This window comes from Gossypium hirsutum, chromosome A07 (genome assembly GCF_007990345.1).
Source record: "Gossypium hirsutum isolate 1008001.06 chromosome A07, Gossypium_hirsutum_v2.1, whole genome shotgun sequence".
NCBI classification, from domain to species: domain Eukaryota; kingdom Viridiplantae; phylum Streptophyta; class Magnoliopsida; order Malvales; family Malvaceae; genus Gossypium; species Gossypium hirsutum.
Window position 1 is genome coordinate 27,402,331 of NC_053430.1, and position 12,395 is coordinate 27,414,725.

The 12,395-nt window shown below is 34.5% G+C and overlaps 1 non-coding gene across 1 annotated transcript; it reads right to left on the bottom strand.

The window, feature by feature from the left end:
- Positions 1 to 598: 598 nt before the first annotated feature.
- On the bottom strand, positions 599 to 4,305 carry LOC107910004 (uncharacterized). Its single transcript, XR_005930595.1, has 6 exons — positions 4,178 to 4,305; positions 3,567 to 3,901; positions 2,816 to 3,260; positions 2,143 to 2,441; positions 1,220 to 1,587; positions 599 to 886 (listed from the first exon to the last, which is right to left on the bottom strand). It is a non-coding gene; the product is annotated as an uncharacterized protein (transcript).
- Positions 4,306 to 12,395: the final 8,090 nt, after the last annotated feature.

The following is a 12,395-nucleotide window of genomic DNA, read 5'->3' on the forward strand; positions in this document are numbered from 1 at the left end:
TAATTTTTTTATTCGAATTCTAAACGGGCAAATTTCTACCTTATAAGGGATAGCATAGCCAATGCCCACTGAGAGCACCGATCTACTGCCCAGAAGGAAAGTAAACACACCAAGCTTTTGGCAGCCAAATGTTCTTACAACTATTAGCATTCCATCAAATACATGACTAGACTGGCAAGTATGCCTTGATGAACTTAAAAAGTTGAAAATAAACCGTAATAGTTAAAACCCAAAGAAGTTTTCAGATTACCAACTTAGGCAAATAACCTGATTTTCCACAGCTTCAACAATACCCTAGTTCTAAAACCAAGTAGATAGCTTAATCGCTTCTGAACTAAAAAAGGCTCCATCATACAAACATTTACAGGTTTGATGTCTACTTCAAACCAAAAGAATTGCCATGACACCAAATTTACTTGAAAGAGAAATAAATAAAAACCTGGCAACTATCAAATACCTGGAGCATGGACAGTACAATGGTCCATGAATAACACATTGGATGCAAGTGAACCCCCCCCCCTTTTTTTTCAAATGATATGAAGGTTTAGTAAGAAATATAGTACAAAAACACAAAACAGAAAACTTGCTCATGCCGCCCTTTAAAATGTAGAGTCCACTACTTAATGCAAATCAACAATCATTCAGGACAAGGTTCATTTCCAAATATTACTACTCTAACTAAAAATCCAAAACTGCGTCTGATATTCTTCAATAAAGTTCTGGACAGAGCCAAATTATAATACTTGAATTTGGAACAAACTGCAATGAAAACATTAAAAGAGTAGTAGTAGTGTTCCCTTCTCAACTCTGATACAGAACCAACTTACTTACCTAGACTTGAGCTCACCAATCTTTTACTCCCTAACCGACCAAGATCTGATTGACCCTGAAAATTTTTGGAGCAAAGCTTTAAAGTAATTCAAAGAAGAAATAGAATCTAAAATAACCACAAATACAACTCCACTAACTGTCTTCCTACCAAAGTAGGACTCGGAATTAACAACCTAAACCCTCAAACATTCTTTCAACTGAGTACCAACGAAGAATGAAAATAATTGAATAATGTTTTCCATCCACACCCCAAGAGTATCTTATGTAGCAGAGACTTGCCACTTGCCAGAAATTCAGATAAGATTAAGAACAACGAAGGAATTGAGAAAGAAAAGAAATGAATGGAATCAATCATTTCCCATTATCATTAAAGCGTGCAATAACTCACCTAATCAAGCCTGTTATATTGATTTAGTACCGATTGTAAGCTTTCCCAAAATCGTCACGCCTCTGACGTTGAAACTCACCATAAGAGTCATGAAGCCTAGAGGAATAATTTTCCATAGGATTTGGGTACCTGCCCCTAGAATCCATAGGTAAACCAGCTCCAGCGTAATGAGCATGGACAGACGGGCCATCGTATTCAGAATAACCCTGCTGTTTATAAGCACCAAAGCTTGAAGCAGACATTTGTTGCCGTGCCTGTTGCTGACGCCTTTGGGCATCAAATTGAAGAAACTCTTCCCACTGTTTTGTATGTGTGTCCCTCAATATAGCTGATTTCTTGATGTAGTTCTCTCTCATCTCCTTGATAGTCTAAAATTTGTAAAACCATAAGTCAGAATCAGAATTTCCATGCTGATACAACAAACAGTGGAATGGCTCTCCTCTCCCTATATCATTCGATGATGAAGACCACACAACAGCAGTTCTTTCTTCTTGTCCCCCAGTGTAAAAGAGGTCAGATAATTCAATGTGACTGCACATTGACACTGATAGATACCTCACACACTCATCTCTAACATTCAACCCACACCATAAGATGCCCATAAACAATCTAAATGATGTATGGCTTTCCATAAACAGAGATAGTCTAAGGGTATACAGATTAGCCCCATAAGGATGAACAAGAGGGAAAAAGTCTACACAGCACTCCAGGAATATGTTCTACTAAGAAACAAAGTAAGAACAAAAACCTCTGTTTCCAGCTTTAGAGTTTTGAACTTCATGGTGTTCATTGTAGTTAATTAACAGTACAGAAAGTTACAATCCAACATTGATAACTAAGTTATAAAAAATTTTACCTTATCTCAGAAAGATATAGGCAGCACCAAAAGCACACACGATAGTCAAACAAGATAAACATCTTACCTCCCGATGCTTATAATTCTCTTCATCTTCTTCCTTATCACGAATTCTTCCAAGTTCCGTTGCCTCTCTCTTAAATTCCAACTCCAACTCATCTAACGTTTGAGGGAAGGCATGGTATTCAAACTGATTGCCAGATTGCAAATCAGATCCCCGTCTCTCAGTATCCCATCCCTCAGTTCTATAAGCTCCCATGTTTCGATTATGACCATCGTAGGAATTAAATGAGTTGCCACCATAAGGTAAACGGCCTGGGGATTTAGAGTGGCTCGAGCGACTTCTAGCTCCATCATTACCATAAGCTTCATGAAATGAAGAGTATGGTAAGCACTTGATTCAAATGCGCAAAGATCAGCTTTTAACTAGACACAATATCTTATATTCACAAAGTGCACCCATCCGTTGCAATCCACAAATGCTTTCAGTAAATAAATTTTGGAGACAATCCATTCAATTCGGACCAACTCTTGACATTACTTCAGAACCGTATACATAATGCTTGAACATAAGAACTTACCTCTTGCTGCAACAAATGATAAAATGTAAGCAGCATTATTAAAATTTACAATCAAATAATTTTTATAACATACAGGATAACCTAGACAGCAAACACGCCACGAGCATGGGATTACCAGCTTTATATTGATGCCGTAAACATATCCTATGCTGTCCCTACCTTGCGGAGAATCTCTAGAAATTTTCCGTAGATCCTCACGTACACGGTCTTCCACAGCCTTATCTTGCCTACCAAATCGCTGTTGGAAGTGTGGTGAGTTATGTGGTCCTGAATGAGCCCTTTGTGATTCAGGACGTCGCAACCGTGCACCAACAGGACTTCGCTCAGGTGACCTTGATCTGCTCATGCGAGAACTAGAAGAGCCCCTTTGATCACCTTCATCCTTTACTTTGTGTACAGCATCCACACCCTTTTTCAATATTAACCTATCCTTACCACTAACAATTATAAACTTCTCATCCATTTTGATTTTGCAACCAATATCTTTCTCGATCCTCTGAATAACTTTCTCGGTGAAAAGTGCTCTGGCATGTGGGTCTCTAGCAGGTACCCTTTCAAAAAAATCTTGAGACTTGCGATTTGCTCCAAGAGTGGAGGGGCAACCCTACAAATATATGAAACAGCATCACACCTAAGAAACAAGGGAATGAATCTTCTCTTCTCTAGGAAATTAAGAAATTCTACCATTACTTCTACCTAGCTCAAACAGGGATATCTGCCATTACTTCAATAAGAAATTGTGAGTGCAGAAAGAAAAGATAAAAGCAGAAAAAAGAAAGTGGGGGGGGGGTTACATATACAAGCAGGTAAATGTTTATCACATTATAAACAGGTTATTCATGATATCTGTGTTATCGAAGCAACTAATGGTACATTCGAACAGAAACACGAACCCATTGATAGTTAATACCTGAGTAAAGTGACCCGATTCTCCACATATTTGCAAATCATTTCTTCTTCTTTCCTCTTCTTCCAATTCCTCTCAGTAGCCTTGGATTTAGCCTCCCAGACCTTGGCTTCCCGGCTAGTGAAGTCAGTGGGGACAGCATTGGGGTCACGCTGTTCCTCTTCCTCATTTGAAGCAGCATGAGAACGTTTATTCTCTTTCACCCTATCTTGTGCCTTGGACACTGCGGACCCTAGCGGGCCAGTGTACTCCTTGTAAATTTCACTGAAATCATCATCGATATCTGGGTCTGGTCTGTTTGCCATCGATACTAAAACAAACTAACCATATAAAATTCCCTGCCCAACCGATTATATTCATCAATATCTATCATCTGGAAGCAACAATCAGAGAAAAAAAAACATATATGCAGGGAACATTTATAATTATTATAAACAAACAACCTCTTGCACTGTTTCTAGGTTTCGAATTGGATTCCCATCAAAATCTATTTATATAAAATTGCAATACAGAAAATCCGTTCGAAGGCAATAAGCAATATCGTAATATCATATAAGTATAATCAGTTCAGCGATCGAGAACGCAGAAAATAAAAGAGGAAAGGGAAATTATACCCGGAAAAAGAGAAGCTTTTGAGCGGCGAACAGTAACTTCGACGATGAATATAAAATCTTCTAGGGCTGTGGCTGTGGCTGTGGCTGTGACTGGGGCTGGGGCCTTTTACTTTGTTTTTGGGGACATGCTTTCGGGACTTTCCTCTTTAATAAATACTAGCTTACTTTACCTGTTTAATATTTAATTAATTTTTAAAAAATTATATTTTTCAATTTCAATAATTAAGTAAGATAATTTTTATTTAAAATATTGAATATAATTAAAAAATATTATTTTATTAATTCAAAAAAGTTTTCAAACCATAATTAAAACATTTTCAAATATAATTTTATTTAATCTGCAATATAATTTTATTTTATCTAATTAATTCAAATGACATTATTCAAAAATAATAGTTGATTAGCTTTATTAATTTTAATATATTAATTAAGTGTCTTTTACACAAATAAAATTAATATAACTTTTCTTAAATAAAATTTTTTAACTAATAATTGTCATTTAAATAATAATTATCACAAACTTCCCTGTTACATTATATGCTTAGAGTTCTATTTCAATAATAACTCTATTTTAAAATTAAATCAACATTTTTTAACTAATAATTATATTAAATTATAATATTTTAAATGTGTAATAATTATCACATCTTCTATTAAATTGTAATTATTTTTACTTCAATTTTTTATTTTAAATATGAATTTAGTAATATGATAGAAAATAAAAGGTATTCTCGTCAGTTCAAAAGTTTTTTCAAACTCGGACTTTTATATAGAAAGAGAGATATTTCATTTCTCACCCTCATTCTTGTATAATTTTCATTTTAACGCTCATATATTTGAAAATTTTATATTAAGTTCTACTTAAGCCCTATACTTTACTCAACTTCCGTAACTAATCTCTAAACTTTAATTTTAGTAAATCTATTCATTTATTTAATAATTTATAAATTCAGTTTAATAGTTAATACCCATGGGTCATTAAAATTAATGATATTATAATAAACAATCAATAAAAATATAACATGTGTACAAAATTTACATCAAATCCATGTCATAATAAATAGAATTTTTTAAAATAAATAATCCAAAAAATTTAAAAATTTAAATAAAAATCTTGAAAATATAAAAAAACTATAATAACATAAAAAATTACCTTTTCAAACACACAAAATTCAAAAAATCTAAAAATTCAACATGAGTGTATTGTTAAATTAACTTTGTGATTTGATGTGGTGGGATTACATGGTATGTTAATGGGTTAATGGTGATGTGATGGGGTTGTCCAACGAGGGATATGTATAAGAATTGCCTTCAGTCTAATGAAAGGTTTTAAAGTGACTTTACTTGAGATAAAATATATTTGTAAAACCTTTGTGTTGCGGGCAAAATCTATCTAAAAAATGTTCAGCATATTTATTTTCGAAAAATTGGAAAGAAATTTTCAAAATTTTTCTATGGTTTAGTTGTTATTGTGAAATTCTCATGAAGCTTCGAAGGTGTACGTTGTAGAGTTGAGCACTATTGAGATAGTGAGATTTGACGGAGTGCTTGTTTTTATCATTTTCGATAAATATATCTATTTTACATTGCGATTTCAAAAGAAATTACATGAGGCTTTGGGGACAAGGTTGAATTTCAATACAACTTTTTATCCATAGACCAATGGTTTGCCTTAGAGAGTGATTCAGATTTTGGAAGATATTTTACGATGTTGTGTGATTTGCCACGAATTATACTATTATTTACATCCTCTTTTACACATAATTGTAGATTGTTTAATAGTAAATCAAATCGTCTTAGTATATATTTATGTTTTTATTTTTGGAATAGTGATTTATGTTTTTTAGTAGTTTTTATTACATCTTAGATATCTAAATAAGGTTATATGGTCTTGTAGGACAAATCAGGAGCTAAAGATGCATATTCGAGCCGAGACTGTTGCTTATGTCGCACACCAAGACATCGATGTCGCAACACCGAATAAAGAAGCAAAAAGAAGTCCTGGAGCGAAACTGCCTACTATGTCGCAACATCGACCTATGTTGCAACACGACTTCTGCACTGCCCAAAAATCCCTACACTTAATAGCTGAGTTTTTTAAGGCAATTAAGAGTATTTTTTCCTAATTGAATTGTAAGTACTTCAAGGATAGTTTAGGCACTTTAATATTCCGAGTTTAGCCTATACAAAGGCCATTGTAACCAGATTAAACACACAATTGGAAGGAGACAAAAAAATTTCTTAGGTTTTTTTATTTCGTTCTTAGTTTTTACTTAGTTTATTTTATGTTCGTGTAATCAGAAAATCCTATTCTGACGTTAGACAATCGTGAGCGGAGATTGTTTTAGAGTTGCACTTTTACATTGATGAAATCCATGAGCATCTCTTTTCTTTATTCTATTCTTTATATCTCTTTCTTTAACATTGTTAATTGAATGTTTGTATAAAGATTATAATTAATTTATGTTTTATACATATTTCGCATGTTTCAACTATATTAACCTAATTAATTGGTTGACAGGTAGAGTTTAATTTGGATTGGTTGGATCTAGTTAAGTGTAATTAAACCCTAAGATTGACGACCTTAGGATGTCATTTAGGTAGGAATTCACCCAAAATCGGTATTGCCTACCAACCATCATTTAACATATCAATGGTTAGGGAAGGAAGAACTTTAACCCTAGGCTTGACGATTCTAGGAAATCATATTGGTGGGAATTAACCTGAAACTAGCATTGCTTACTCGTGAAAACCTTAACCTGCCTCGGTCTGAATTGTGTCATCAAGAGATGAGTAGTTCTTTCCGACTAGTTAGGTTAGTAGAAGGTTGAGAAGCCTTACTAAGATAATTAGTAGTCAAATTATTTAAAATCCTACATCAATAGTTAATAAGGTAAAATAATTGGATCTAGGCTAAAGGAACTCGCGTAGTTAAAACAAGGGATAGGAGAAGTCGATACATGAACTTAGAAGTAGATTTAGGTATAGTTCAATTCATTTAGTTTATTATTACTATTATTATCATCATGCTTCTAGATTAACACTACTAATTCGTGACCCAAGTAGACTAGTAGTTATTTTTGGTAATTGGCTCAATAACAGTTTTCCCCAAACTGCAATCCCTAGGGTACAATCCTCAGAATACTTACTAAGTGTTTCGTTGTAAATAAACTATATTACAACTGACCCATATACTTACAAACACTGCCTCGATTCCATATCTCTTGTAGCAATATTCACACTCTCGATGTTAGTACATCGGTAGGCGGTCAAGTTGTTGGCATCATTTCCGGGGATTGCGACGGTGATAGTTGTTATTGAATCAACTACTTTGTAGAATAATACTAGTCAAAAGACGAAAAAGTTAGATAGTGTGCTAATTTAATTAATTTATTATTTCAAATTTATTTTTGTTTTTATTATTTTTATTATTTCGTTATTTTTCTTGTTGATTAAGCAAATTTATCATAAGTGCAATTAATGATAATTACAATTGGTATGAAGACAAGACGTAAAATGATTTATACGATGACGTAGAATCAAGTGGTTGGATTGAGCCTCGATAGACCAATGGAGTTCGGATAATGAATATGGAAAAGAAGGGTATCCCTACAAACCTTTTTATGAGTTAAATGATAAAAAGGCTGATATGCCTATGTAATAGCCCGATCTTGGGCTCAGTAGGAGTGGTGGTTTAGGGAACACCAATCTGAAGTCAGAGAAATTATTTTATTATTATATTAGAATTATAGCATGTTTATATAGGTGCATGAAAAATTTGATGAATTAATTTTAGCGTTTGGAAGCTTAATTTTGAAAAAGGACTAAATCGCATAAAGGGTAAAAATTCTATTTTACTTGATAGATTTGCTAAATAGCTAGAGAGCCATAATTAGAGGCCTTTACAGTACAATTAGACCTTTAAAAGAAGCTTGGCCGACCATAGGGAGATTTGACCAAGTTGACTAGGTTAGGTGGGTTTTGTTGACTAAATTGGTTAAAAATAAAATTAAATAAGGAGAGAATGATATTTTCTTTTCTCTCATCTTCTTCCCACTGTTCATACCAGCAAAAGAGGGGTTTTTAAGCTTAAAAAATTTCAGCCAAGCTATCCTTTTGCAAGTAAGTCAATTTGAAGGTTATTTTTTATATTTTTTGTATTTCTGGAACCCTTGTAGCATGAGCTAGCTAATGGGGGGACCATTTTACAAAATGGTTAATAGTATAGGGTTTTGCCATGAAACGGTTTATGATGTTTGCTGAGTTTTTGTGGAAGAAAATGAATCTTAAGGGTGTAGTGAAGAACTTTTATGAAAAAACTTCTCATGAAAACCCTAAAGATGACCATTTTATAAAGTTTATAAAATGGATGGTAATGTTGTGAAAAAAAGGAAATTTTGGGTCACTATAAGAGTAATAAGGGTTCGACTAGGATTAATATTTGAAGAAATTCGATAAAAATCAATTTTCAAGCCTAGGGGTAAAATGGTTATTTTGTGAAAGTCTAAGGACAAAATGGTCATTTTGCCAAAAATGTGAACTTATGATTTCTTAAATTTTTTTAGAGGTTAAATGAGTGAATTTTTATTATTTTATATCAAGAAACACGAAAACCGGTCTTGGACCGGGAGAAGACCAAGTAAGTTGAATAAATCGTCTAGTCGCCTACATTTTGTAATCCAAGGTAAGTTGTATGTCAATAATGCAACTAGATATTTATAATGTGTATTTGAGTTGATATGGCATAAATCGTCTCGATTTTGAAATATGAGAATACATGTTGTGAAACCTACGTAGTAAAGACTTTCGTTAAACCTTTGGAATAGACTTGGATATTTGTACCGTGATAATGGGTAATATATGCGCTAGTGTAAGACATGTTTGGGACACGCATCAGCAACAGTATGAGAGCCAGTGTAAGACATGCTTGGGACATGCATCGGCCTCGAGATATTTAAGCCAGTGTAAGACATGTCTGGGACATGCATCAACATTGATACGAGAACTAATGTAAGAAATGTCTGGGACATGTATCGGCCTCGCGATACACAAGCTAATATAAGACCTGTCTGGGACATAGCGTCAGCTTGTAGTGTGTCAGTTGAATACCTGTCTGGGACATGGCATCGACACCGATAGATAAGAGCCAGTGTAAGACCTGTTTGGAACATGGCATCGGCCTCGCTATATGAAAGCCAGTGTTAGACTATATCTGGGACATAGCATCGGTATCTTAACTCATGTTAGGGTTATTGAGTATCCGTTAGCATTCCAAATGGTTCAATAAAAGGTTTATGATTTATATCGAAATGAGAAAAGTCATGATTATGTGATGAGTGGTACAGGTACCTAATTGAAATGTATGAAACATAGGTTCAATGTATGCAGTATGAGTTGTATTGGATGGTGATAAGTAAGTTGTACTTGCGTTTATTTATGGTATTCATGAATAATCTATGAAAGGTTATGAGCATACTGCCTTATGATAAGTATTTGTTGTTTATTTTCATGCAACTTACTAAGCTCTATGCTTACCTTATTTCCCTTTCTATTTTCTTATAATGCTGCCATAGTAGCTTAAGGATCATCTCTACATCGGAGAAGCCAGTCACACTATCATTCGAAGCACTTGGTGTAGTTAGATCTTTTATTTTGATTATGACATGTAAAGAACCTCGACTTTTGAGTTTTGTGTCATTGTTAATTTGCCAAATATGTTGGCTCACTTTAGCATTTGATTCATTTTGTATAACTAACATTGAAAGTTATTATGTGAATGCAAACTAGCCTTTCATGAATGTGAATTTGTTAGCATGGTTGATGTTAGATTTTGTTTCAGAGTGGTAAAAGCTTGGTAGATAGCCTTACATTGTCCACACGGGTAGACACACGGTCAGCTCCACAGACGTGTATCTTGGCCGTGTGCCCCAAATTTGGTGCTGACGTCAGAAATAGAATGTCAAGGTTTTTAGATACATGCTAAGACAAGGGCGTGTCATGGCCGTGTGAGGGACACGGGCTATAGACAAGGGCGTGTGTCAGGCCGTGTGAAAACCCCTGTAGGTTCTCATTTAGAATTTAATTCATACGGGCATGGGACACGAGTGTGTCCTTAGATGCTTAGGTCGTGTGTGGCATACAGGCCATTAACATGGCCATGTTATAATGACCACATGGGCGTGTTGCTCTTCCCCACGGGCGTGTGCCTTGTTTCAAGTGATATTTTTCAAAGTTTTCATAAGCGATCGAATTAATCTCAGACTGTTTCCAAAGCATAATTTGGGCCTCATAGACTCATATTAGAAATCAACGGACTATGAAAGGAAAGTTTTAATTTGACCTAGTTTTTACATTTCAGAAAAGATTGAATGCATGTGTTTAAGTCAGGTAATGCCTTGTGCCCAGCTCCGGTCTCGGACTTGGGTAAGGGGTGTTACAGCCCAAATACCCAATGGAGTCTTTTTGCAATCTATAAGAGATATTGTTATATGAAACAATTGAGCCCGACAAACCTTTAGCCTAGAACATAGACGCATAGATGGATAAATTTGATGATGATAACTGGTCTAAGTCAGTTTGGTATGACGATAGGTACAATAATGAAAGATAAATTTGGTTGAACGGAGCTTCGACAAACTAGTGGAGTGATAACAACGAATTCAATATACCCGAACATCTGGACGAGCTACCTTATAATATGTATGAGAATTATGATCACGAAGATAAAAGCAAGTATCCGGAGGAACCCTTACGTGTGCCACATAAACATCCATCTGAGTGTGATCAAATCTACCAAGCTAACAACGAAACATCCATCATATTATCAAACATGTCAAATAAGATGACACAAATGATGGCAATTGTCACACCCCGAATTTGACGGATCCGAGAAGAAGGTGTGTAGGTGTGAAGTTATCTATTTTGGCGTGATTTGGTAGTTAGTCCACCAATTTATAAGTTTCTGGTGAACTAATGTTTGACGCATAGAGTATCTGCTCATAAAAGTGTCTCAGGATTTAATTCTCGTAGTATTCTTCAATTGAAGAAAGAGTACGAAAAGCGAAGAGTACGCCTCGGAGTTTTGGTTGAGTATAACACGCCTATCAAGCATATGAAAAAGTTGTAGAGAATTAAAGTGTCTATAAGGTCACGCCATATATGAGTTATCGCCAATAGGTATAGTACACCCAAGTTTACTCATATGTTGTGTAAGTGGGTTTTGTAACACGGTTGGTTGGGAGTCAACTAAAGGGATTGACTGGTCAAATAGTACCAATATCATGTCATTTGATTTCAAGATGACTGAGGTGCATCTCATGTCTTATTATTTAGGCCTAGAAGTCAAACAAACGAAATACGACATATGTTAGATCTAGTGCCTTAAGTGTAGTATTTTCGTCAATGTACAATTGTAATTTTTTTAAACAAATTGGTTAATAAAATAAATTCATGAATTATATTAATATAATTTGTATAATTATCCTTATATGAGTTTTTCACGCAAAGTAAAATGGAAGCAAATGTTGCTCACTGGTTGTCTAATGTTTAACTAATACTAAGTAGTATTACATGGTCGAATCATAATACGAAAATACGCTTATATTTAGTAGGCAAATCTAAACATGTCCTTAGTCTAATCGAAATGAGAAAACCTAAACATATTATCTATCAAGTCCAATTGGGGAGCTGCACTATCTTAGGCATCAAAACAAATGACTCCCAAAAGATAGAGGCATAAATATGACTGACTAGACTAATAGTACATCAAACTGGACCCAAAAAAAACAAATCCTAAATCCATTTATGGGTTTATTCACTTGTGACGTTCATAGTGTGACATACCTAAATCCTGAGTAGATGACGGACTATGTATGCGTGACTTGTACACTTTGATGTAAGTAAAATCCTAAGTTCAAATAGATAACGAACCTAAAGTTGGTACATTGGGTGTACGACTTCTGCAGTATATAGTATCATTTACAATAATGGAATTCATAGCCCGAGACATGGGTAAATGATATCCTCTCATTGGCATTACATGGTTGATAAAAAGTAAACGTTGTCACGGGTCGTTCGCCTTTGTGATGAATGACTTGATTACTATTTGATAGTAATTGACTTTTCATGAAGGAAGATGTAATGGTTACCATGAGATAAAATATGATCATATTGGGAGAATGGATGTTATCCAAAGAGATTAAGGATATCCTATGAGAGT